Source organism: Prionailurus bengalensis, chromosome A1 (assembly GCF_016509475.1).
Source record: "Prionailurus bengalensis isolate Pbe53 chromosome A1, Fcat_Pben_1.1_paternal_pri, whole genome shotgun sequence".
Classification (NCBI taxonomy): Eukaryota; Metazoa; Chordata; class Mammalia; order Carnivora; family Felidae; genus Prionailurus; species Prionailurus bengalensis.
This window is the reverse complement of record NC_057343.1, coordinates 46074932-46101384: the sequence shown is the minus strand read 5'-3', so window position 1 is coordinate 46101384 and position 26453 is coordinate 46074932. Positions and strand designations below refer to the sequence as shown.

At 37.7% G+C, this 26453-nt stretch overlaps 1 pseudogene; it reads right to left on the bottom strand.

The window, feature by feature from the left end:
• LOC122478690 overlaps positions 1-5716 on the bottom strand; it is a 41748-nt pseudogene extending 36032 nt beyond the window's left edge.
• Between the last annotated feature and the right edge of the window lie 20737 nt (positions 5717-26453).

Below are 26453 nucleotides of genomic sequence, written 5' to 3'. Positions count from 1 at the left end.
ACTCCAAAGGCACCGGATTTGGCACTGAAAGCATCCCTAAAGCACAGATTGGAGCAGAAGCAAGGAAAAGGAAGCATTTGCAATGTACCACTTGTATTTAAGGCATTTTTTATTATGATTTTATTAAAGCGTTTTCAGTAGCTTCAAGGATCAGGATAAACTCAAGCACAGAGGTGTTTGGGATAGGGGTTATGGCAAGTTGAAGTTTGGCCTATGGATACCAAAAACATCTTCCTGTGTTGTAAAAATAATAAAAATGAGTCAGATGAGACATTTGGGAATAGTAAATCTAAGGTCTGTATCTCAGCCAAAAGATGCAATCACATCACACAGCCACATGTCTCCCAACTCTGCTGTTTGCCTTGTTGTTGCCAAATTCACCAGTGTAATGTCCATTAAAATAACATCTTTGGGAAAATAGCACAGTGTCAGTGTTGTCTATGAGAATGAGAAAAACAGAAAGAAGAAAATGGCACTTGTGGCGATCTCTAACTGAGTTACTATGGGGAATCAAAACTTCTAAAAGAAAAACTCCATCATACGAAGAGGGGTAAAAGGAAGCAAACTATCTCAGACCCAAATACAAAGTTTCATCACTGAATTTAATCATAGCTCAAAGACGAAGAATGAAAAGGATCACCATCTCATTGATTTATGACCCAGTTATTTTCTTCGTACTTCAAAGCTGTAATACAGAAACTGTTGTGCATTAATGTATGATGAGAATACTCACTTATGACCTGAGAGGCTCTCAGTTCAGCATCCTTTGACTTTTCAAAATTAGTCACATAATCATCACATGTTAGTGGATTCCTGTCTTACCCCTTTAACTAATTCTCTCCTAGAAAAGTAGGATAAGGAGATTTGGCTTAGTAATTTATGACATCAGTGATAACAACTTGCTATTGGATTTGCCTTTGTCTTTCTCAGAGCTGTCCTCCTCTCTTGTTCCCCAGTGACTGAATTCTTTTTGAATTTCTTCTCTTCAGAGTAGCCCTGCTGTGACATCCGTGATGTGTGCCTCTAACCACCTATCTTCCTCCACAAAAACCCACCTTGCATTTGGAGACAGTTAAGAATTTTGACAAACTTTTCTACAAGTATTCCATTTTTCAAGCAACATATAAAAGTATTCTCTATTTTCCACACCACAGACTGCACTCCTGTGACCTGATATTGGCACTTGCCTATAAATTTGGTTTTCTTCTCAGCTCTGACCTTCCACATGGTGAGCACACTAGAGAAGCCTTATTTCTGATCTCCTGATATTCAAGCGATAGAGGGATGTACTTTCTTTGCCAAGTAAGATAATATTTGTGATAGTTAATTTTATGAGTAAACTTGGCTGGGCCAAGGGGCCACAGGGTGCCTAGATAATTTGGTCAAAAATTATTCTTCGTGTTTCTTTAGGAGTGTTTTGGGTGAAATAAACACTTACACACTTAATTTTGTGGACTTTGAGTAAAGCAGATTGCCCTTATAATGTTGATGATCCTTATGCAATTGGTTTATGGCCTGAATAGAAAACGTACTGGCCTCCCCAAAGAAGGGAGTATTCTCCAGCAGTCTGCTTTTGGATTTCATCTGCAACACCAGCCTTCCTGGACTCCCTTTAGACTCAAACTGGAACATCAGCTCTGCTGAGTCTCCAGCCTGCCACCAGGCTGGACTTGATTTTGGACTTGCCAGACTCCATAATCATGTGAACCATTTTCTTAATATATCTCTTTGATCACATATTCTTTAATAGATCATAATATATCTAGAAGTGTCAACAGAGTTCAAGTATTCATGTCACATAGAAAACTACTATATATTATATATTTCCATCTATAAAATTTTTAATATAAAATTTTGTGTTTATTATATTAGGGAAACCACAAATAGGACATATAATAAGTTTTTAATTTTATTCATTGGTATTTATTATTCTCTATTTCTCTCACCTACTCATTTTATTGATTTTTTATAAGTAAAAATTGCATATAGTTGGTTCAATGTGACATTTTGATATATGGTTACATTTGAAATTATTACTAGAAATAAGTTAGTTAACATATCTATCACTTCACATTGTTACTGATTGTTTTGTTGTTGTTGTTGTTGTTTTGATGGTGAGGATATTTGAGATCCACTCTCTTAGCAAATTTCAAGTATACAGCACATTATTGACTGATGATAGTCTGAAGTTTGTACCGATGATTCACATCGTCCTTTTACCCTACCCCTACACTTTGCCTTAGTAATTATGTTACCACAGTTACCAAACTCTGTTGGTATGAGTTCATGCAGTGTTTGCCTTTCTGTGTCTGGCTTATTCACTTAGCATAATGGCCTCCAGATTCATCTTGTTGCTCATGGCAGAGTTGCCTTCTTTTTGAAGGATGAATAATATTCTCTCTTCTAATATAATATATACATGGAATAGAATGTATGTGTGTGTGTGTGTGTGTATATGTGTATATATATACACACATATATATGTATTTACTACATTTTCTAAATTTTCTACATTTACTATATATATATATGTGTGTGTGTGTGTGTGTATGTATAGAGTATATACATGGAATAGAATGTGTGTATATATATAATACACACACACACACACACACACACACATATATATATGTATTTACTACATTTTCTGTATTAATTCATCTGTTAATAGACACTTAGGTTATTTCCATACTGTGGCTACTGTGAATAATGCTGCAGTGAACTCAGAAGTGCAGATATCTCTTCCAGACGATGATTATATTTACTTTGTGTATTTATCCAGAAATGGAATTGCTGAATCATACAGTAGTTCTATTTTTAAATTTTTGAGGAACTTCCATACTGTTTTCCATAATGGCTGTACCAATCTACATTTCCACCAGCACTGAACAAGGATTCCCTCTTCTCTACATCCTTGCTGACACTTACTATTTTATTACTTTTTGATAATAGCCATTCTAACAGATATGAGGGGATGTGTCCTGTGGTTTTGATTTGCATTCCACTGATAATTAGTGATGCTGATCATCTCTTCAAATACCTGTTAGCGATTTGTATGTCTTCTTTGGAAAAATATCTGTTCTTGTACTTTCCCCATTTTTTAATTGGGTTATTTGATTTTGCAAATGAGTTACATAAGTTCCTTAAGTATTCTGGATACTAACTCCTTAACAGACATATGATTTGCAAATGTTTTCTTCCATTCCGTATGTTGTCTTTTCATTTTGTTGATTGTTTCTTTTGCTGTGCAAAAAGTTTTTAGTTTGATGTAGTTCCATTTGTTTGTTTTTGCTTCAGTTTGTGTTTCAGTGCCAAATCCAAAAACTCATTGCCAATGCCAGTCAAGGAATTTTGTCTTGTGTTTTCTTCCTGGACTTTTATGGCATTATGCTTTCAGGTTTTCTTTTTTTTTTTTTTTTTCCATTTCTGTGAAAAATGCCATTGGAATTTAAATAAGGATTGTATAGAATATACAGATCACTTTGGGTACTCTGGATATTTTAACAATATCGATTTTTCCTATCTATGGGATATCTATTTGTTTCTTCTTCAGTTTCTTTAATAATTAAAAAAAATGTTTACTTATTTATTTTGAGAGAGAAAAAGAGAGAGGCAGATATCAAAAGTTAGTCGCTTAACTGACTTAGCAACCCAGGTGCCCCTTTAATAAATTTTATATAGCTTTTACTGGATGATCTTTTGCCTCCTTGATTAAATTTATTCCTAAATATTTTATTCTTTTTCAGATCATCATTAATGTATAGAAATGCAACTCTACTTTATATGTTGATTTTGTATCCGGCAATTTTACTGAATTTGTTTATTAGTTTTAATAGTATTTTGGTGGAGTCTTTAGGGTTTTCTATATGTAAGGTCACGTCATCTACAAACAGACAATTATGCTTTTTCCTTTCCATTTAAAATGCCTTTTATGAGTTTTTCTTGCCTAATTGCTCTGGCTAGGACTTCAATAGCATGATTGAGAGAAGTGATAAGGCTAGACACTCTGTTGTGTTCCTTATCTTAAAGGAAAAGTTTATGATTTTCACCATTGAGTAGGGTATTAATTGTAGGCTGGTCGCACACTCACACACACAGACACACACAGACACACACACACACACACACACACACACACACAGTCACCTTCCTTATATTTACCTAATTTGTTGAGGGTATTTATCATGATGGATGTTAAATGTTGTCAAATGTTTTTTTTTTTTTCATATCCACTAAGGCAGTCCTGTGATTTTTTTCCTTCATTTTGTTGAAGTAGTGCCTCACATTTACCGATTCACATGTCTTCAACCACCCTTGCATCCTGGGGATAAATTATAAATCCACCTTGATCATGATGTACAGTCATTTTAATGTGCTGTGGAAATCAGTTTGCTAGTGTTTTATTGAGGAATTTTGGACTTATCGTCAAGAAAGATACCAGCCTGTCATTTTCTTTTTCTTGTAATGCTGAGATATCTGCTGATATCCTACTGGGGATTCCCTTGTATGTGATAAGTTTATTTTCTCCTGCTGCTTTAGAAATTTTGTCTTAGATTTTTGACAATTTCATTATAATGTGTCTGGGTGAAGTCCTTTTTGGGTTGAATCTGTTTGGAGATTTTATGAGTTTCATATAATTGAATGTCCATGTCTTTCCCCAGATTTCGGAAGTTTTTAGCCATTATTTCTTCAAATATACTTTCTGCTCCATTCTCTCTCTTTTCTCCTTCTGAGACTCCTTTAACTCATCTATTGCTAACTTGATGGTACCAAACTCTTTTTCAGCCTTTTTTTTCTTTTTGCTCCTCTAAAAGTATAATTTTAAATGAGCTATCTTTGAGTTCACAGATTCTTTCTTTAGCTTGATCAAGTCTTTTGTTGACACCTCTACCATATTTTTCTTTCTCTTTTCATTTTTTGTATTCTTTTCTTTGGTAATCTTTAAAAAAAAATTTTTTTAACGTTTATTTATTTTTGAGACAGAGAGAGACAGAGCATGAACGGGGGGGGGGGGGGGGGCAGAGAGAGAGGGAGACACAGAATCAGAAGCAGGCTCCAGGCTCTGAGCCATCAGCCCAGAGCCCAATGTGGGGCTCAAACTCACTGACCATGAGATCGTGACCTGAGCCGAAGTCGGACGCTTAACCGACTGAGCCAGCCAGGCACCCTGGTAATCTTTTTTTTTTTTTTATAATTTTTATCTGTTGAAAATATTTTGTTTGTGTATTGTTTTCCTAATGTTCTTGAATTATTTATTTGTGTTCTCTAGTAGCTCTCTGAGCCCCCTTAAAACAATTATTTTGATACTTGGTTAAGCCGTTCATGGATCTCCATTTCTTTGGGATCAGTTAGTGGAAAATATGTGTTCCTCATGTAGTGTCATGTTTCCTTGGTATTTTATGTTTCTTGTGGGTTTTTTTTAAATATCTGTACATTTTATGAAGTAGTCACCTCTCTTAAGCTTTACAGATTGGTTTTCTACAGGTGAGTGTGAGGGGTTACCTGTGTGAAGTGTAGCAGTTCTGGTTCCAGAGAGGGTATAGCAGTGTAACCTCTGTTCAGCTATAGCAGCGGATCTCAGCATCAGTGAAAATTGCAGTGGCCTGTAGTGGCCAAGACTGGTGGTATCTGCAGCAGGGGCAAGTGCAGTTAGGTGTTCAGTGGCAAAGCCAGCTGGAGTCCTCCTGATGTCTTTTACTTCCATGGAAGCAGTCATGGTTGGAGCATTCTGTCTTAAACCTGGGTCCAGTTTGCAGGTGCACCTGCAGTGGCAGTGGTAGTAGTGTCTAATGCACAGGCACCTGAGGAGTGGCCACAGAACTAATGTTTGGAACATGAATATCCTTGGAGCAGCCATGTATCTGGGGTCCAGAAGCAGGCACACATTGTTGCTCCAGGGTCAAAGGCATGGGCACTCTCACTGTGGCAGATACTTCTGCATCTAGGTGTAGGGGTTTACAAAACCATGGAAACAAGGGCCAGGATGGGAGCTTGCCTACTGTGGCGGTGGCTCCAGAGTTTAAGATGTAGGAGTGCCTGAAGTGGCTGTGAAGCTGAAGTCTGAAGCCTGGTCATATGGTGCTCAAACAGCAGCTTCCTTGGTTGGGGGGAGTGGTTCTACAATGTCTTTCTCTTTAGGGGTCAGTAGTGGTGATGACCATTGAAAGCTGCTGGTGTCCTCTACAAAATGAGCTCTTCAGATTCATGCTGGTGAACACTATGTGGGCATTCACTGTGCAAAATGTGCATAATCCACGGCTGCTATCTGCCATGAGGTTTGTTGAGGTCCTCAGTAAAGGCTGCCAGGGTCTTACACACAGTAGGCTACTAGGGACCATGGTGGCACCCACTAAATAGGCAGTTCTGATAAACTCTGCCCCTTTCTTTGTTTCTGACCACCCCTGACATCTCAGCTATGCCAGTCTTTCCAGCAGTCCTTCATGTGCAGTGGTTCTCTGTTTTTGGCTCCATTGTGTTGGTGCAGGTTCTGAGTGAACTCTTGAGCCCTCCTGGGGGCTATTTTCATTTGTGGATGGCTATCTAATAGTTGTTTGTTTTTATGGGGGGCACAAAGTCTGATCTCTCCTATCTCAACATCTTGCTGATATCACCTAAAAATTACACACACACACACACACACACACATACACACACACACGTGCGTGCGTGTGACAATGAAATGCATTTAAAACAGTATCAAAAATATTACCAAGGGGCACCTGGGTGGCTCCATTGGTTAAGCGTCTGACTCTTGATATCGGCTCAGGACACGATCTCATGGTCGTGAGATCTAGCCCTGCATTGTGCTCCGCACTGAGCACAGAACCAGCTTAAGGTTCTTTTTCCTTCTGCCTCTGCCCCTCTACTGCTTGCGTGCTTGCTCACATATACTCTCTCTCCCCCCATCAAAAAAAACATTAAAAAAATTTAAAAAAAAAGACCAAAATATCACAATACTCAGAACTCCTATTTTTTATATTTAAGTGTTACTTCATTTATAATTTAAAATATACATTTGAAGTTAGGATGCCAAGGTTTTATGACCGTAAATAGTTCTGTTAAGTTTTTATAACTTCTGATAAATTATTATAAATTTTCCTCTGAGCAACATTTTGGTTATATTTGATAAGTGTTAATACATAGGGATATGATTGGTTATTTGGTAAATAACCTTTTATTAAGGCTTTGATTTTTTTTTTATCTGGGAGTGTCCTTAATTCTTTTTTTCATTTCCAGTAAAGGGAATTTCTTTGATTCTAGTATTTATTGTGATTTCTAGTTTTGTTGCATTGATTTACTATCTAAAGTACTATCTAATCAATTTTTTAGATATTTAATGAGTGTGTTATACTCTTAACACTAATATTAGGATCATAATAAAACTGAAACCAAAAGTAAATTTGAAAACAAGTGGGAAAACTTTTTAAAAATAAGTAAGCTTAATTATGTTTATATTAATAACATAATAAGTAGAAGTATCAAATATTAAAAAAATGCAAAACTAAGTGGACAGGAATAAGACATTATACTAGGCATCTTATCTCACCATATAAACTCCTGAAACAAGTAGATAGAAAATAAATAATGGTGAGGAGGTTCTAATTGATAGAGCAGTGAAACTTGTAGTGATAATTCACATAAACTATCACTTTTTTTTAAATTTTTTTTTCAATGTTTATTTATTTTTGGGACAGAGAGAGACAGAACATGAACGGGGGAGGGGCAGAGAGAGAGGGAGACACAGAATCGGAAACAGGCTCCAGGCTCCGAGCCATCAGCCCAGAGCCTGACGCAGGGCTCGAACTCACGGACCGTGAGATCGTGACCTGGCTGAAGTCGGACGCTTAACCGACTGCGCCACCCAGGCGCCCCCAAAACTATCACTTTTTATAAAGGTAATATTTTAGTTATTTTTGTTACTTTATAATTTGAGACTTAGACATAACACCATAAAAGCAGTGCCATCAGACATATAATAATTGATGCCTAGTTATTTTAAAAGTAATATAAATAGTTTGTCTTTGTCAAGCAAAGATTAAGTGGCATGCTGATGTGCTGCTTTAGGAAGGACCTGCAGTCACTCAAATAGAGACCATTTCTTGGGGATTCAGGACACCGGACAGGAAGATGTTATATAACATAGACTTAGGAGTGGGTGCTATAATATAGAATTAGAAAACTTGAGTGGAAAGTATGACTAGGACTTTTCACAGCATTGGGTCTGTAGTAACATTTAAACAAGCATAGTACACGGTTCATCTTTTGTACATATCAACATACAAGAATTTATTAATAAAAAGGTTTAATATTTAATTAATAATAACATGTTCACAAGGAAGAATATTGAGTAAATTATGTATTTAATGTTCAGTGTTACATTTAGATTGTGCTCCTTGAAATAAGGCCTATCATTTTAAAAAATATTTACTGTGTGTTTTCTAAATACTGGACTATCTGTAAAACAGACCAAAGCCCGAAACACTTGTAGGATGTCAGGCAAGATGGCGGCTTAGGAGGACGCTGGGCTCACCGCACATCCTGCTGATCACTTAGATTCCATCTACACCTGCCTAAATAACCCAGAAAACAACAGAGGATTAGCAGAACGGAGTCGCCGGAGCCAAACGCAGACGAGAGGCCCACGGAAGAGGGTAGGAAGGGCGGCGAGGCGGTGCGCGCTCCACGGACTGGCGGGAGGGAGCCGGGGCGGAGGGGCGGCTCGCCGGCCAAGCAGAGCCCCCGAGTCTGGCTTGCAAAAGCAGAGGGGCCTGACGGACTGTGTTCCCACAACAAGCGCGACTTAGCGTCTGGGAGGTCATAAGTTAACAGCTCTGCTCGGAAAGCGGGAAGGCTGGAGGACAAAGGGAGGGAGAGCTGCTGAGCCCCCTGACGACAGAGCTCAGTTTGGTGGGGAACAAAGGTGCTCGCCAGCGCCATCTCCCCCGCCCATCCCCCAGCCGAAATCCCAAAGGGAACCGGTTCCTGCCAGGGAACTTGCTTACTCCTCGCAAACACCCAACTCTGCGCTTCTGCGGAGCCAAATCTCTGGCAGTGGATCTGACTCCCTCCCGCTGCCACAGGGCCCCTCCTGAAGTGGATCACCTAAGGAGAAGCGATCTAAGCCTGCCCCTCCTGCCCCCGTGCACCTTGCCTACCCACCCCAGCTAATACGCCAGATCCCCAGCATCACAAGACTGGCAGGGTGCAAGTAGCCCAGACGAGCCACACCACCCCACAGTGAATCCCGCCCCTAGGAGAGGGGAAGAGAAGGCACACACCAGTCTGACTGTGGCCCCAGTGGTGGGCTGGGGGCAGACATCAGGTCTGACTGCGGCCCCGCCCACCAACTCCAGTTATACACCACAGCACAGGGGAAGTGCCCTGCAGGTCCTCACCACACCAGGGACTATCCAAAATGACCAAGCGGAAGAATTCCCCTCAGAAGAATCTCCAGGAAATAACAACAGCTAATGAGCTGATCAAAAAGGATTTAAATAATATAACAGAAAGTGAATTTAGAATAATAGTCATAAAATTAATCGCTGGGCTTGAAAACAGTATACAGGACAGCAGAGAATCTCTTGCTACAGAGATCAAGGGACTAAGGAACAGTCATGAGGAGCTGAAAAACGCTTTAAACGAAATGCATAACAAAATGGAAACCACCACAGCTCGGCTTGAAGAGGCAGAGGAGAGAATAGGTGAACTAGAAGATAAAGTTATGGAAAAAGAGGAAGCTGAGAAAAAGAGAGATAAAAAAATCCAGGAGTATGAGGGGAAAATTAGAGAACTAAGTGATACACTAAAAAGAAATAATATACGCATAATTGGTATCCCAGAGGAGGAAGAGAGAGGGAAAGGTGCTGAAGGGGTACTTGAAGAAATAATAGCTGAGAACTTCCCTGAACTGGGGAAGGAAAAAGGCATTGAAATCCAAGAGGCACAGAGAACTCCCTTCAGACGTAACTTGAATCGATCTTCTGCACGACATATCATAGTGAAACTGGCAAAATACAAGGATAAAGAGAAAATTCTGAAAGCAGCAAGGGGTAAACGTGCCCTCACATATAAAGGGAGACCTATAAGACTCGTGACTGATCTCTCTTTTGAAACTTGGCAGGCCAGAAAGAATTGGCACGAGATTTTCAGGGTGCTAGACAGAAAAAATATGCAGCCAAGAATCCTTTATCCAGCAAGTCTGTCATTTAGAATAGAAGGAGAGATAAAGGTCTTCCCAAACAAACAAAAACTGAAGGAATTTGTCACCACTAAACCAGCCCTACAAGAGATCCTAAGGGGGACCCTGTGAGACAAAGTCCCAGAGACATCACTACAAGCATAAAACGTACAGACATCACAATGACTCTAAACCCGTATCTTTCTATAATAACACTGAATGTAAATGGATTAAATGCGCCAACCAAAAGACATAGGGTATCAGAATGGATAAAAAAACAAGACCCATCTATTTGCTGTCTACAAGAGACTCATTTTAGACCTGAGGACACCTTTAGATTGAGAGTGAGGGGATGGAGAACTATTTATCATGCGACTGGAAGCCAAAAGAAAGCTGGAGTAGCCATACTTCTATCAGACAAACTAGACTTTAAATTAAAGGCTGTAACAAGAGATGAAGAAGGACATTATATAATAGTTACAGGGTCTATCCATCAGGAAGAGCTAACAATTATAAATGTCTATGCGCCGAATACCGGAGCCCCCAAATATATAAAACAATTACTCATAAACATAAGCAACCTTATTGATAAGAATGTGGTAATTGCAGGGGACTTTAACACCCCACTTACAGAAATGGATAGATCATCTAGACACACGGTCAATAAAGAAACAAGGGCCCTGAATGAGACATTGGATCAGATGGACTTGACAGATATATTTAGAACTCTGCATCCCAAAGCAACAGAATATACTTTCTTCTCGAGTGCACATGGAACATTCTCCAAGATAGATCATATACTGGGTCACAAAACAGCCCTTCATAAGTTTACAAGAATTGAAATTATACCATGCTTACTTTCAGACCACAACGCTATGAAGCTTGAAATCAACCACAGGAAAAAGTCTGGAAAACCTCCAAAAGCATGGAGGTTAAAGAACACCCTACTAACGAATGAGTGGGTCAACCAGGCAATTAGAGAAGAAATTAAAAAATATATGGAAACAAACGAAAATGAAAATACAACAATCCAAACGCTTTGGGACGCAGCAAAGGCAGTCCTGAGAGGAAAATACATTGCAATCCAGGCCTATCTCAAGAAACAAGAAAAATCCCAAATACAAAATCTAACAGCACACCTAAAGGAACTAGAAGCAGAACAGCAAAGGCAGCCTAAACCCAGCAGAAGAAGAGAAATAATAAAGATCAGAGCAGAAATAAACAATATAGAATCTAAAAAAAACTGTAGAGCAGATCAACGAAACCAAGAGTTGGTTTTTTGAAAAAATAAACAAAATTGACAAACCTCTAGCCAGGCTTCTCAAAAAGAAAAGGGAGATGACCCAAATAAAATCATGAATGAAAATGGAATTATTACAACCAATCCCTCAGAGATACAAACAATTATCAGGGAATACTATGAAAAATTATATGCCCACAAATTGGACAACCTGGAAGAAATGGACAAATTCCTGAACACCCACACTCTTCCAAAACTCAATCAGGAGGAAATAGAAAGCTTGAACAGACCCATAACCAGCAAAGAAATTGAATCGGTTATCAAAAATCTCCCAACAAATAAGAGTCCAGGACCAGATGGCTTCCCAGGGGAGTTCTACCAGACGTTTAAAGCAGAGATAATACCTATCCTTCTCAAGCTATTCCAAGAAACAGAAAGGGAAGGAAAACTTCCAGACTCATTCTATGAAGCCAATATTACTTTGATTCCTAAACCAGACAGAGACCCAGTCAAAAAAGAGAACTACAGGCCAATATCCCTGATGAATATGGATGCAAAAATTCTCAATAAGATACTAGCAAATCGAATTCAACGGCATATAAAAAGAATTACTCACCATGATCAAGTGGGATTCATTCCTGGGATGCAGGGCTGGTTCAACATTCGCAAATCAATCAACGTGATACATCACATTAACAAAAAAAAAGAGAAGAACCATATGATCCTGTCAATCGATGCAGAAAAGGCCTTTGACAAAATCCAGCATCCTTTCTTAATAAAAACCCTTGAGAAAGTCGGGATAGAAGGAACATACTTAAAGATCATAAAAGCCATTTATGAAAAGCCCACAGCTAACATCATCCTCAACGGGGAAAAACTGAGAGCTTTTTCCCTGAGATCAGGAACACGACAAGGATGCCCACTCTCACCGCTGCTGTTTATCATAGTGCTGGAAGTGCTAGCATCAGCAATCAGACAACAAAAGGAAATCAAAGGCATCAAAATTGGCAAAGATGAAGTCAAGCTTTCACTTTTTGCAGATGACATGATATTATACATGGAAAATCCGATAGACTCCACCAAAAGTCTGCTCGAACTGATACATGAATTCAGCAAAGTTGCAGGATACAAAATCAATGTACAGAAATCAGTTGCATTCTTATACACTAACAATGAAGCAACAGAAAGACAAATAAAGAAACTGATCCTATTCACAATTGCCCCAAGAAGCATAAAATACCTAGGAATAAATCTAACCAAAGATGTAAAGGATCTGTATGCTGAAAACTATAGAAAGCTTATGAAGGAAATTGAAGAAGATTTAAAGAAATGGAAAGACATTCCCTGCTCATGGATTGGAAAAATAAATATTGTCAAAATGTCAATACTACCCAAAGCTATCTACACATTCAATGCAATCCCAATCAAAATTGCACCAGCATTCTTCTCGAAACTAGAACAAGCAACCCTAAAATTCATATGGAACACAAAAGGCCCCGAATAGCCAAAGTAATTTTGAAGAAGAAGACCAAAGCAGGAGGCATCACAATCCCAGACTTTAGCCTCTACTACAAAGCTGTCATCATGAAGACAGCATGGTATTGGCACCAAAACAGACACATAGACCAATGGAATAGAATAGAAACCCCAGAACTAGACCCACAAACGTATGGCCAACTCATCTTTGACAAAGCAGGAAAGAACATCCAATGGAAAAAAGACAGCCTCTTTAACAAATGGTGCTGGGAGAACTGGACAGCAACATGCAGAAGGTTGAAACTAGACCACTTTCTCACACCATTCACAAAAATAAACTCAAAATGGATAAAGGACCTAAATGTGAGACAGGAAACCATCAAAACCTTAGAGGAGAAAGCAGGAAAAGACCTCTCTGACCTCAGCCGTAGCAATCTCTTACTCGACACATCCCCAAAGGCAAGGGAATTAAAAGCAAAAGTGAATTACTGGGACCTTATGAAGATAAAAAGCTTCTGCACAGCAAAGGAAACAACCAACAAAACTAAAAGGCAACCAACGGAATGGGAAAAGATATTTGCAAATGACATATCGGACAAAGGGCTAGTATCCAAAATCTATAAAGATCTCACCAAACTCCACACCCGAAAAACAAATAACCCAGTGAAGAAATGGGCAGAAAACATGAATAGACACTTCTCTAAAGAAGACATCCGGGGGCGCCTGGGTGGCGCAGTCGGTTAAGCGTCCAACTTCAGCCAGGTCACGATCTCGCGCTCCGTGAGTTCGAGCCCCGCGTCAGGCTCTGGGCTGATGGCTCAGAGCCTGGAGCCTGTTTCCGATTCTGTGTCTCCCTCTCTCTCTGCCCCTCCCCCGTTCATGCTCTGTCCCCTCCCCCGTTCATGCTCTGTCTCTGTCCCAAAAATAAATAAACGTTGAAAAAAAAAAAAAAAAAAGAAGACATCCGGATGGCCAACAGGCACATGAAAAGATGTTCAGCGTCGCTCCTTATCAGGGAAATACAAATCAAAACCACACTCAGGTATCACCTCACACCAGTCAGAGTGGCCAAAATGAACAAATCAGGAGACTATAGATGCTGGAGAGGATGTGGAGAAACGGGAACCCTCTTGCACTGTTGGTGGGAATGCAAATTGGTGCAGCCGCTCTGGAAAGCAGTGTGAAGGTTCCTCAGAAAATTAAAAATAGACCTACCCTATGACCCAGCAATAGCACTGCTAGGAATTTATCCAAGGGATACAGGAGCACTGATGCATAGGGCCACTTGTACCCCAATGTTCATAGCAGCACTCTCAACAATAGCCAAATTATGGAAAGAGCCTAAATGTCCATCAACTGATGAATGGATAAAGAAATTGTGGTTTATATACACAATGGAATATTACGTGGCAATGAGAAAAAATGAAATATGGCCTTTTGTAGCAACGTGGATGGAACTGGAGAGTGTGATGCTAAGTGAAATAAGCCATACAGAGAAAGACAGATACCATATGGTTTCACTCTTATGTGGATCCTGAGAAACTTACCAGGAACCCATGGGGGAGGGGAAGGAAAAAAAAAAAAAGAGGTTAGAATGGGAGAGAGCCAAAGCATAAGAGACTGTTAAAAACTGAGAACAAACTGAGGGTTGATGGGGGGTGGGAGGGAGGAGAGGGTGGGTGATGGGTATTGAGGAGGGCACCTTTTGGGATGAGCACTGGGTGTTGTATGGAAACCAATTTGTCAATAAATTTCATAAAAAAAAATAAATAAAATAAAATTAAAAAAAAAAACAGGCCAAAGCCCTTAACTTCTGGGAATTGTATTTTAAGTTGGGTACGGATGAAGAGATTAAAAATAATAAATATCAAATTTGAAACAAATATTGACTAGGTATATCTTTTTCGTTAAATTAACATGAATTATTTCTTATACTGTATCTGTTTGAATTATATTTTATTTTTATTTATTAAATCTTCAAATCTTTCAGTTTCAGCCAGTTTCTGAAATCAATTTCATGATATTGGTTTATGTCTTAAGTTTTTATGTTAGGGGACACTTTGTCACTTCTAGACCTTTTCCTCTTTCCTCTTTTCTTTCTCTTTAAAAAAATTCAATTCACTGAGCTTTGATAATAGGTATACATTATGATTATGTCAGGTATTTCATGAGATTTTTTTAAATGGATTTAGGAGTCTATTTTGAATTCCATGATTTTTCCTAAAGCTCTGTGTATTTGGATTTTGATTCCTATTTTGTTTCCACAGGAGACTGCTGTAGCTGAGACCAAAGAAGTGACTTCAGGATCAGCATTTTAGGTAGCAAAACAGGTGAGCTATAATTTAAACATTCTGATGCTTCTCAAACTACACATTAGCACTCTTATCAACACTAAGTATGGACAAAGCAGTTTGTCTTTGTGGTAGTGATGGTTGTCTGTTGGTCACAACAAACACATAACGACACAAGCCTTTGTCATAATACTGAGCTATGTTCAGTTGCAGTGATTTTGTGAACATGCTGGAGTAAGGAAGAACAAAAACTCCATGTACCACAACCTCTTGTCAAATGCTTTTTTCCTTTATTAAGGTTTCCTGAAAAATGCATTTTGTAGCTGTTTGGTAAAATATGTGGCACGTAAAATTCAAGTACTAAAATATAAATCTTGTCAAACTTACTCTGTTTTGATGGGGATTTGTATATATGTTTACTAAAATATAGGCACAACACAATTTCCATGCTATCTCTAAAATGTTTTATTAATTTTTAGAGATAGCCCAATATTAATTGTTACATTTTATAGGAAACTGTTTCTTTATGGTTAAAATTGCATAAATTTCTTGAAATCAATGAATTTACAAAAAAATTACATTGTAGGACACACAAAAAGTCTGGGAACAAAGTGGTATATAGATATAGATATATAATCTAAATTAATATTTTTAATGGGCTTTTAAAATATATTTTTGTTTGCTGGTTTTCCTTAGGAATTACATCTCTGCAACTTAGGAAGCTGGAATTTCTTCCCATTAGAGATACAGTAATAACTTTGTAATTAGTGAAATCATTGTCACACGGCATAATCAGCTCATTGAACACATACATTATAGTAAGAAAAAATAATAAAAAATCCTTGATAGTAACATAACTGTCCCATTAAAGTCTTGATTAACTTTATAACAATAATGTAGTATCATTTTACTTTTATAAATTAGCAGACAAATTGGAAATATATCAAACAATGCTTCTGTATCTTTACAGAAGGGAGGGATGCTTAATTAAAATAATATAATGCTGGCAACATTAATTTCTTATTGTGGGGATTTAGCAACTCATTTCAGAATGTGAGGCCAAAATTATATTTCAGCAGTTTTATGTTAAATGTTTCAAGGAAAGCCATACGGCCCCTGGGCACCGCATGACAGACAGTAGTATCAGAAACAATTGATGTGTGTAATGACAATTGCCAGCATCCTTTCCAGATGAGCTGACCCACCCTGATTCCACCCTGCTGCTCCTGTTTGGTCAGCAGGTACCTTTCACCATCTGTTTCTCTCATAGCAGCTGAGTTGTTTCTCTTATTGTGCACCTAGATGGTAAAGCATGTTGAGTATGAAATATAGCTTGTAGGTCATGGGATATTCTAAATATTTGTTTAATTTGGTAAGACTAATTTTAGCTTTGAATGCATTTTCCTTTGGTGGTAGGAAAAGAGTTTTGATTCAGAGCGTAATCAGACCAAGGCATGTAAATTTTTAATAGGGACCGTACATATAATTACAAAGATTGCTATAATTTGCTATTTGTATTATTAACATCCTTAGGACGATATAATAATCATTCCTTCTAACTAAGTACCTTGCATGATTACTAAACTGGTCATGAAAACTCTAGAGCCTCCGAGAAAACACGTATATATTCTGTTGGCTTAAAATCTAGACATAATTTTTGCTTTGTCCTTGTATATCTTCCCAAAAGATCAAAACTTAACATTAAGTTTTTAAAAATCTTCTATTGAAATGAATTAATACTTCTTGTATTTTAATAAAACCCTGATTTTTAATATTATATTTAAGGGATTTAATTTACGTTTCCTTAAAACAATTCTTTCCTCTTGGTTTGAGTGAATGGGAAATAGGAAATTAAGTCATGCTAGGTGCAAGCCTACACTGGGATTCTTCTCAGGAGGGTAGGGTAGGGGCCCACGGAAGAGATGGGTAGAGGAATAGCTCACTTTTAAAATTTGTTTCAGCTTAGTTATTTATTTTGAGAGAGAGAGGAAGAGCAAGGGAAGGTCAGAGAGAGAGGAAGAGAGAGAATCCCAAATGGGCTCTGCACTGACAGCACAGAGACCTTTGCAGGGCTCGAACTCACGAGCTATGAGATCATGACCTGAGCCAAAATCAAGAGCTGGATGAGATCCTTAACTGCCTGAGCCACCCAGGCTCCAGAAATGGTTCATTCCTGAGAGAAGGAGAGTAGCTGAAATCTGAACCTAGTCATTATCATCAGCATTTCCAATAACATTGAATAATCTGACAGGCTAGTATTTTGAAAATGTTATTTTCATCACATTTGTCTTTATTTGTTTAATTATTTTAATGTAATGACAATGCAGAGGAAATCAAGAGTGTTGGTTTTGAGTTATTCCATTAGCTACTTCTGTAACCCTGGATTGATAATTCAAACTCCAAAGTATTTACAGTGGCCTTCCAGGTCTGGAATGATTGGGGCTTTAGTATTTCTGTGAACTTCCCATTACTCTTGTCCTTCTCATTCACTTGGCTCTGTCTTAGTAGCTTCATCACTGTTCCTGGAACTTGCCAAATACACTCCAGCCCCAGCTTTTGCAGTTTCCTCTGCCCAGATCATACTTACTCCAAGCATTTTCACTTCCTTCAGTTCTTTGATCTAAAGTAATCTTATGGGGTGCCTAGGTAGCTCAGTCAGTTAAGGCTCTGACTTCAGCTCAGGTCATGGTCTCTCGGCTCATGAGTTTAAGCCCAGTGTAGGGCTCTGTGCTGACAGCTCAGAACTGGGAGCCTGCTATATATAGATTCTGTGTTCCCTCTCTCTCTGTCCCTCCCCCGCTCACGCTCTGCCTCCCTCTCTTTCTCTCTCTCTCTCAAAAATAAGTATTAAACAAATAAATGAAGTAACCTTATCAAGTAGGCTTTCCTTGACCACTGAATGAAAAATTTATTCCATCCACAAGAACTTTTTCTCTCTCTTAAACTCCTTTAATTTTCCTTAAGCCCTTCCCAAGCATCTTGACCAAGTTTACATTTATCTATCTATTTATTTATTTATTTATTTATTTATTTATTTATTTATTTATTTTCTCCTCCTCTTTCCTAGAATATAAACTCTAAGGGGCACAGGCTTTGTCTGCTTTGCCTGTAGTATAACCCCTAGACTTTAGAACAATGCCAGGCATACAGCAGACATTCAATAAATAGTTGTTGCATGAAGTCATTCAGCAACCATTTAATAACCTTTTTGTACAAGCATTATACTACAAGTGGACTAGAGATACAGTGCTGAATAAGACACAGGACTGCCCCTTGTGAAGATAAATTCTTAGATACAAATCATTTATAATCTGTTAAATCTTCACTTTGTTTAATTTTTCTTTACCTATTGCTCATTAATGAAGGGTTTAGTTCAGTAATCACTAACGTTTCTTTTGGTTATAAAGTTTTATAATATTACTATTCTAAGGTCAAGTTAGAGTCCAAATCCTCCTTAATCTATCTTCATTTCACTGTTCTTTATTTCTCTCTAAAGCCTCTTTTGTAAGCAGCAACCACTGTTCCTAAAAGTATGCCCTCAAAATGATCAACTCTGAACTTGTGTGAAAATTCTTCCTTGTACTGAGGGGCACTTGGGTGGCTCAGTTGGTTGTGTCAGACTCTTGATTTTGACTCAGGTCATGATCTCAAGGTTCGTGAGATTGAGCCCTCCATCGGGCTCCACACTGATAGTGTGGAGCCTGCTTAGGATTCTCTCCCCCCCTCTCTCTCTCTCTGCTCCTCCCCACTCACATGTTAGCACTCTCTCTGTCTCTCTGTCTCTCTCTCTATCTCTCTCTCTCTCAAGATAAATAAACATTAAAAGAAAATTCTTCCTTGTACTGAGATCATTCTCTTTGCATATCTTTGTCTGTCTTAATTTTTATCTACTTTCAAAGGGGATCCAATTCCCTCTTATGTAGATTTTACTGAACCAACTCACAGTGGTTACAACAAGAACCTGCTGATTCTTTTATTCAGTCTCACAGTGAAAAAATAAATAAACTGAGAACTTGACACATTACTTCTTACTTAAAGTTTATAGCTCATTGAGGACAAATTTTACCTGTGTCCCCAGGCTTCCAACTCCAAAATCTTTTGCCTAGACCTGAATATCATGTATTCCTTTGTGTTGATGTCTTAGTCCTTTCAGGCTGCCATAAGAGAATACCACAGATGAGGTAACTTATACACAACTAAAATTTATTTCTCACAGTTCTAAAATATGGGAGGCTCCAGATCAAGTCACTGGCAGGTTTGTTGTGTGGCGAGGCTCTACTTCCTGGTTCGTAGATAGTCATCTTCTTGCTCTGGTCTCACATGATCCCTATCAGGGGTCTCATTATAAAGGTTCTAATCTCATTCATGAGGACAGAGCCCTCGTGACCTATTCATGTTGCAAAGGTCCTACCTCCAAATACTATATATCAGGGATTAGGTTTTAACATAGGAATTTGGGAGGAATATAAACATTCAGTTAGCTGAATAGATAGCTGTTAGCTATCTATTTATTTATAATACCAAGTAAATACAAAGTAACTGAAGTATATTTTATATTGGAAGGTGCAAGACTTTTGACTTGTGATAATTCTCAGAGCTTTCCAAGTTTTTCAAAAATATATATCTGATCCTTGTGTACCATTTCCTGAAAAAGATGTGTTATTTAATGAGATCTCAGTTTATATAACAAATCAGACTACTGTAATTTCTTCTAGAAAAACATATTTACACACCCTTATATGTGTATATATGGGCAAATCTGTGTTTCATCTCTGTTTTTCTAAATGTAAAAAAGAAGACAGTAGAGATACTTCTTAGATCTATGCATTTTTCACTTAACGCCTTTTGGAGATTTTTTCATATTATATTCCTTTTTATTATCTAATGCTTGCAGACTATGCCATTATATAGAATATAATAAGAATATAATAACTTAGTTAACTAAGTATCCAGGTATCTCTTAATAGACCCCTTAGGTATTTTCATTGTTCTGTTTTGCTATTCCTGATAAGTGTAATGAATGGAATATATGTACTTATACATTTTATACACACACTCCACCTAAATATAAATAGTTTTTCATAAATTTATGGCCCATTGACTCTTTTTTGTGAACTACATGTTCCTATTTTTGGTTGATTTTTGTATTGATCCAGTCATCCTTTCCTTTTAAATTTGTGTGGGTTCTTTGTAAATTGGAGGTATTAGCTCTGTGTCAAGTGTTGTAAATATGTTTTGCCAGTTGTCATTGGTATTCACTTCTTTGAGATTTAAGACAACTCATGAAAGTAAGGCTGTGAAAGCTACTCAAAATTAAGTGGGTATCCGAGGCAATTATTCAGCAGAGTCTATCCAAGAAAAAAATGCTCAATCACTTTAATATTTCAAAGGGAAATGTTAATTTGGCTTATTTTTTAGGAAATAAAATAACTGGCATAGCAAAATAATCTTTTCTTTGGAGTGCAATGGTATAAATAATATTTAATAGCTTCTGCAACACAGTTCATATATAATTTTAGATACGTTGTAGGTGTCACAGGAACCTTTTTCTTTTCTCAGTTCTTGGTCATCTCCTGAAAGTAGTTGTCTCTGGTCATAGGGACGTGTATTGTGTCTCTTCAGTGTTACCATGCCATTAATAATTCTAACATAATTTAAAGTAAAAGAAGATTACATCTTGAGAATTAAATATTTAGCAAAGAACGATAGATAGTGACAATAATGTTAACCAAAGCAGTCATTTAAGACACAGGAATAAGTACCAAACACAGGTAGAATCCTCCCCTCTTGCCCAACATGGAGAGGTCTCCCTAATCTCCTGTGTTTCTCTGTCTTCATTTTTCCCACCACATACATGAAAAATCACAGCTCTTATTGAGAGAAAGTCAGTTGCATGGTCCCCTTTTCTGATCATTGTGCAGAAATTTTGAATCTTCCCTTTCTTATATAATGTTTTACATATGAAAAATTATTTACATCATCATTATTTTCATTTTCACACTTTCTGGTGTGGTTTAACAAATATGGTCAGGTTTCCACATGAGCTCACCTCGTACACTTTTCTTCGTTTAAATCATGTTTATTGGTAGCATAGTGGTTTCGATTTTAATTTCTTTCTACTTGTAGTTTAACAATTCTTCTTCCCATTTATTTGCTACATATGGAGATGCCATTTAAAATGGTTTCTGAAAAACATTATTTATACACAGATGTTGTTACATACACATACAAAATCTTTTATCCACAATGCAGTAACATAAATAATATCCAATAGCTTTTACCACAAAAGAATTAATTAAGAACACATAAATGTGTTCTAAATAAAAGTGGAATTCTATCCAGCTACATAACTAGATACATATAGATAAAACAAAACCAAGAAATACCTAAAGAGTATATGTATGTGTATTTATGTATATACTTTGTGTGTGGTGTGTGTGTGTGTGTGTGTGTGTGTGTGTGTGTGTGTGTAAACAGAGAGAGAGAGAGAGAGAGAGAGAGAGAGAGAGAGAGAGAGGATTTCACTTGCATTTGGTACATTTTTCATTATTGAAAATCCATTGAAAACACAGTGTTAGAGAAACTATTATGTTTAAAAACATAGAGTATCTGGAACAAATCTCACAGTTTTCTATGGAGAATTGAAGTAAAAACAAAAACAGAAACAAAACAATCTTTTTTTAAGGGGTTATTTATTTGGGGAGAGAGAGTGGGGGGGGGGGAGGAGGAGGACAAAAGAGAAGGAGAGAATCTCCACTCTCACCGCAGAGCTGGATACAGGGCTCACATTCACAAACCTTGAGATCATGACCTGAGCCAAAATCAAGAGTCAGACGCTTAACTGACTGAGCCACATGGGCCCCCTGAAGACGACTTTCCATTACCTACATCCAAGGTGTAAGTACTTTCCTGGGGGACGAGGGCCTGAGTGAGAAGTCACATGGTGCAGATGTTAGGAGGGTGGGCTCCTGATGCCTGGTGATTGGGTTCACTAGCAGTGTCTCATTAGGAGTGACATAACTGTTCTTTGTTTTCATACACTCATTTATAATATATGGCTCATAATAATCCCATCCCTTAGAGTGTTGTGAGGATGGAATGAGTTAATATATGTAAAGTTCTCTGAAATGTTTGGCATGTGGTAAATGCTGAATATCTGGTTGTGTTATTACTGTTATTATCCCATCTTAAGCCTGGAGAGAAGAGACTTTTTCCACACCTTCCTCACATGCAGCAGTCACCCTGCTTTATTTGAAGTTCAGCAGTGAGTTGGCTTTTAGAGGAATGCAAACCGAGTGGGAGAGTGAGGAGGGGGCATGCCAATTAGTGGATGGCAGCTGAAAAGCTTGGGCAGGACTGTTGCAATGAGATGGAAGCCTAGGGCACATGGGAGGGTTGGCAGTAAGGTGAGAAAGGTAGGCTGGCATCAAACTGTGACCAGCGTAATTGTCATATTGAAAACATTTAAAAGTCACTGAACCCCAGCTCCAGGGACAATTTCTACAATGTTCCCTGTGATAATAGCTGTCTTTCTTCCTGAACAGTCTCCTGATCATATACTATAGGTCTTATAATTTTTTCCCCTATTTTTAAGCGAAGAATGCGATAGCCAGGGTAGACTCTTGTGAGAAATAAATGAAATTAAATAGTCCTTGGCTATTGCATTGTATTGTATTGTATTGTCCCTGGCTTACAGATGTGTTCCATAAATTATAGTTGTTATTATTATTAGCAACATCATTATTGTTATCATTTGTATACGGTTTGCCAAAGGAAATCTAAAGAGTCAAAATTACGTATATAAAGAGCAGGACAAGGAGCAAGGCAACTAGTTTTGTCCTTTAAACTACAATAAGACCAAGACTAGATCTGTGTCCCTGTCGGAGTGGCTCACCCTATGTAGACAGAAATATTACCTGTTACTGAATGTTGCATCATTTACCAAAATTCTCCTTGATTAACTTTATTCATAAAAGATTGTAAGTATGAAAAATATCCATGTGGGGACAAAATAAGAAAGCTAAAAGGTACCACATCCAAGTGAATAAGATATCACATCAGCATCGTTACTATTTCACAGCCTGAAGACAACTGCAGTGTAGTCAACACAGGGGCAAATACAGGCTGCCAAGGAACCAGATGCTATTGCTGGAAAGAAAATTTTCTCGGCTCAGCATCTGGGTCTTGGAAATGCAATCCAGAAAGAATTAGGGCAGGCTGAGCTTTATAGAGGGGAACACAGTGTCCTTACCTAAATGCTGTATGTAGTATAAGAAGTAATATTTGTAATGATTTTCTTTTTTATTAATTGACAAACACAAAACCAGACTGGACTTTTTTACTCAGTATTCCTCCTGGTCAGTGATGACATCTATGAAGACATTTACTGGTTATTAGGTTTGCAAGAATAAATATTTTTGTCTTTGGAGGAAAGTGGGGTTGTATACAACCATGTTTTCGGTATAACTTCTGTGGATGCAAAGATCATAAATGGAAACCTCTGCTTTCTGCATGACTGTATCTTAGAAAAGTGTAGGACTTGTAGGTTTTGGAATTCTAGTGTTTTCTCCTAATGAAAACTAGTCTCCATAGGGATGAACACTTATGCACTGGAAAACATTGACTAAATCAGAGATTCGATGGACAAGGCAGGAGTTAACATTGGCACCAGGTAGAACAATGTGCTTGTTTATCGGAAGTAATCTCATCATCTTTATTTTTTAGTATATTTCTGTTCGGACAAGGATAAAGTGTATATAAAATGATACAAGTATTTGCAAAACACACCCATGCATTTCAGATCCTTATGTTTTGCTATACAGGACTTGTTATAATATTCTACAGGAAAACTTATTTGAACATCTAGGTATCTAAGATTGGTTATAATGTCCTGTCCTTCAACGAATACTCTTAACTTATTTTTAAAATATCATTCAGTGTTTGGTAATGGAAGCATACAATTAAATTTCCTAAAAGCATGTACCTGGCATTTAATAATTTGAAGTTCAGAAAGTTGTGTATTAAAAACTGTGATTTAGGGGTGCCTAGGTGGCTCAGTCGGTTGAACATCCACCTTCGGCTCAGGTCATGATCTCTCAGTTCGTGGGTTCGAGCCTTGCATCAGGCTCTGTTGACAGCTCGGAGCCTAGAGCCTGCTTCAGATTCTGTGTCTCCCTCTCTCTCTGCCCCTCCCTCTCTCACCCTCTGCCTCTTCCTCTCAAAAATAAACATTAAAATTTTTAAAATGTAATTTAAGTCAATAAATCCTAGTTGATAACCTGTTATGTTTAAGGCATTAAAAAACTGCTGGAGCTGACTCAAAGATTTGGAATGGGCTTTTCATGTCCAGAAGTATACCATATTTGACATAATTACAAATATGAGGACAATAGCGAAATACTGACAGATAAATAAAAATTGTGATATTTTTAAAATACAAATGTAGATTTGCTTTATTCCATTTTAGAAGTCTGCAAAATTCCTGTTATTTTAGGTTATCTGCTGAGCAATAGGATTCATTTGGTCATTTGTTTATCTATTTATTTATGTCTTCTAGAACAATTTTCTTTTAATTTGCCAGGGTCTTGATAACTTAAAAATAATGATATGGCTTTCTAATAGTAAAATAGTGATGTAAACTTATGCTGAATGTCATATATACACATTACTTATAAAATCAAATATGTGCTGAAAAAAAATCAAATATGTGCTGGCTTTAGGCCTTCTCCTCTTTTATTTTAAGTGGTTTCAGTTTAGGTGGTTAAAGAAACAGCATCAGTGAGACCAGGTCCAGTGATCAAATCCCCCACTTAAACTATTTAATTTCTTGGTCAAGAGCTATGCCACCAAATCTGGAAGGCAGTTTTGGAAAGATGTGACATTGATGGTAAAATACACTTGGCAGTCCAGTGTAAATACAAAATTGTTAGGATTTAAAATTAATCCCACACACAAATAAGTCCATAGTGTTTTCACTTTAGGATCATGGATTATATGTGTGTGTTTGTGTATTTGTGTGTGCTTACATGGTAGATGAAAATGAGGTGAAATTGAAATATATCTGAAAAAGAAGACAGAAAACAGTATTTCACACGTGGAACATTCCATGAATAGTTTGTTTCCTGTTAAATCAACAGTTCTACTTGCAAACTCTCTAGGGTTTTCAAAGTCACTGAAGAGAGCCCAAATTAGATTACTTGAATCAACAGTCTTGCGGCTACCCATATATCCACCTCCCTGCTTTTTATTGGATAAAAATTGCTCCAAGTTTTCCAGCTGCATAATCTCTGTACTTTGCATACAAACCAAATCTATTAGATGTATAATAAGGATAGGGTCTGTGGCCATGTTGTTTTTTTCTTGGCTGTGCCCAAAACCGTGTTTACACCTTACTCTTGTAATTACCTCAGCATCTAGCATTGTGTATATTGGCATTTACAGCGAATGTCTGTTGAATGCAGGAATAAATGGATGGATAAAAATAAAGAAATAGGACATGAGGAATTTAAGTTTTATAGAGGTGAAGAAGCCAATGAGAGAAAAGGTGGAAAAATGTATACAGAGTAAACAACCTCACTTTTTGGCAAGGATACTGTAACATTGGCAAGAGAATTAGCAGTATGCTGGCAATGAAGGATGGGTTTCTAGCTGCAGCTCCGCGGTAGAGTGTTTGATAAATCATATAGCTTCTCCAGGCCACGGTCTCCTCATGAGTTCTGGTAGGTCGTGTATTGGAACCAGGACCCTAGTGACTTCAAGTGCCAATAGATTGGCAACTGTTTTCTGAAACTGTGTGTAATTCTAAGACCACCTCTCTATGCAATGAGCAGTCAAGAGCACTGTGGATGGTTGGTTAGTAATGTCTGTCATGGGCCTTATGGGAATGGTGACATCCATGAGCTAGAAGTTTTTGGAGGGTTTTCAGTGTGTTCTCTGGATTCTTTAACCATTGTTTTTTGGGGGCCGAAATACTTCCCTTACCTGTTTAACCACTTGCCAATGCCTGTTTCTTACCAGTTTCACTTAAACCTTTTGGAGACAGAGATTCCAAATTCATCACTAGTGTTCCTTGTGCTATGTTGTCTTTTCCTTACTGTTTGGTTACCGTGGATAAGAAATGCTATTTTAAGTCTCAGATATAAGCAACCTCATGTAAAGCCATTAAAAAATTTAGTGCTATAAAAATGATTTGTTGTTTGTTTAATAAGAAATGCAAAATTATTTGATATCATATAAGCTTCTTTGGTCACATAAAGCTAATGAGTTATTT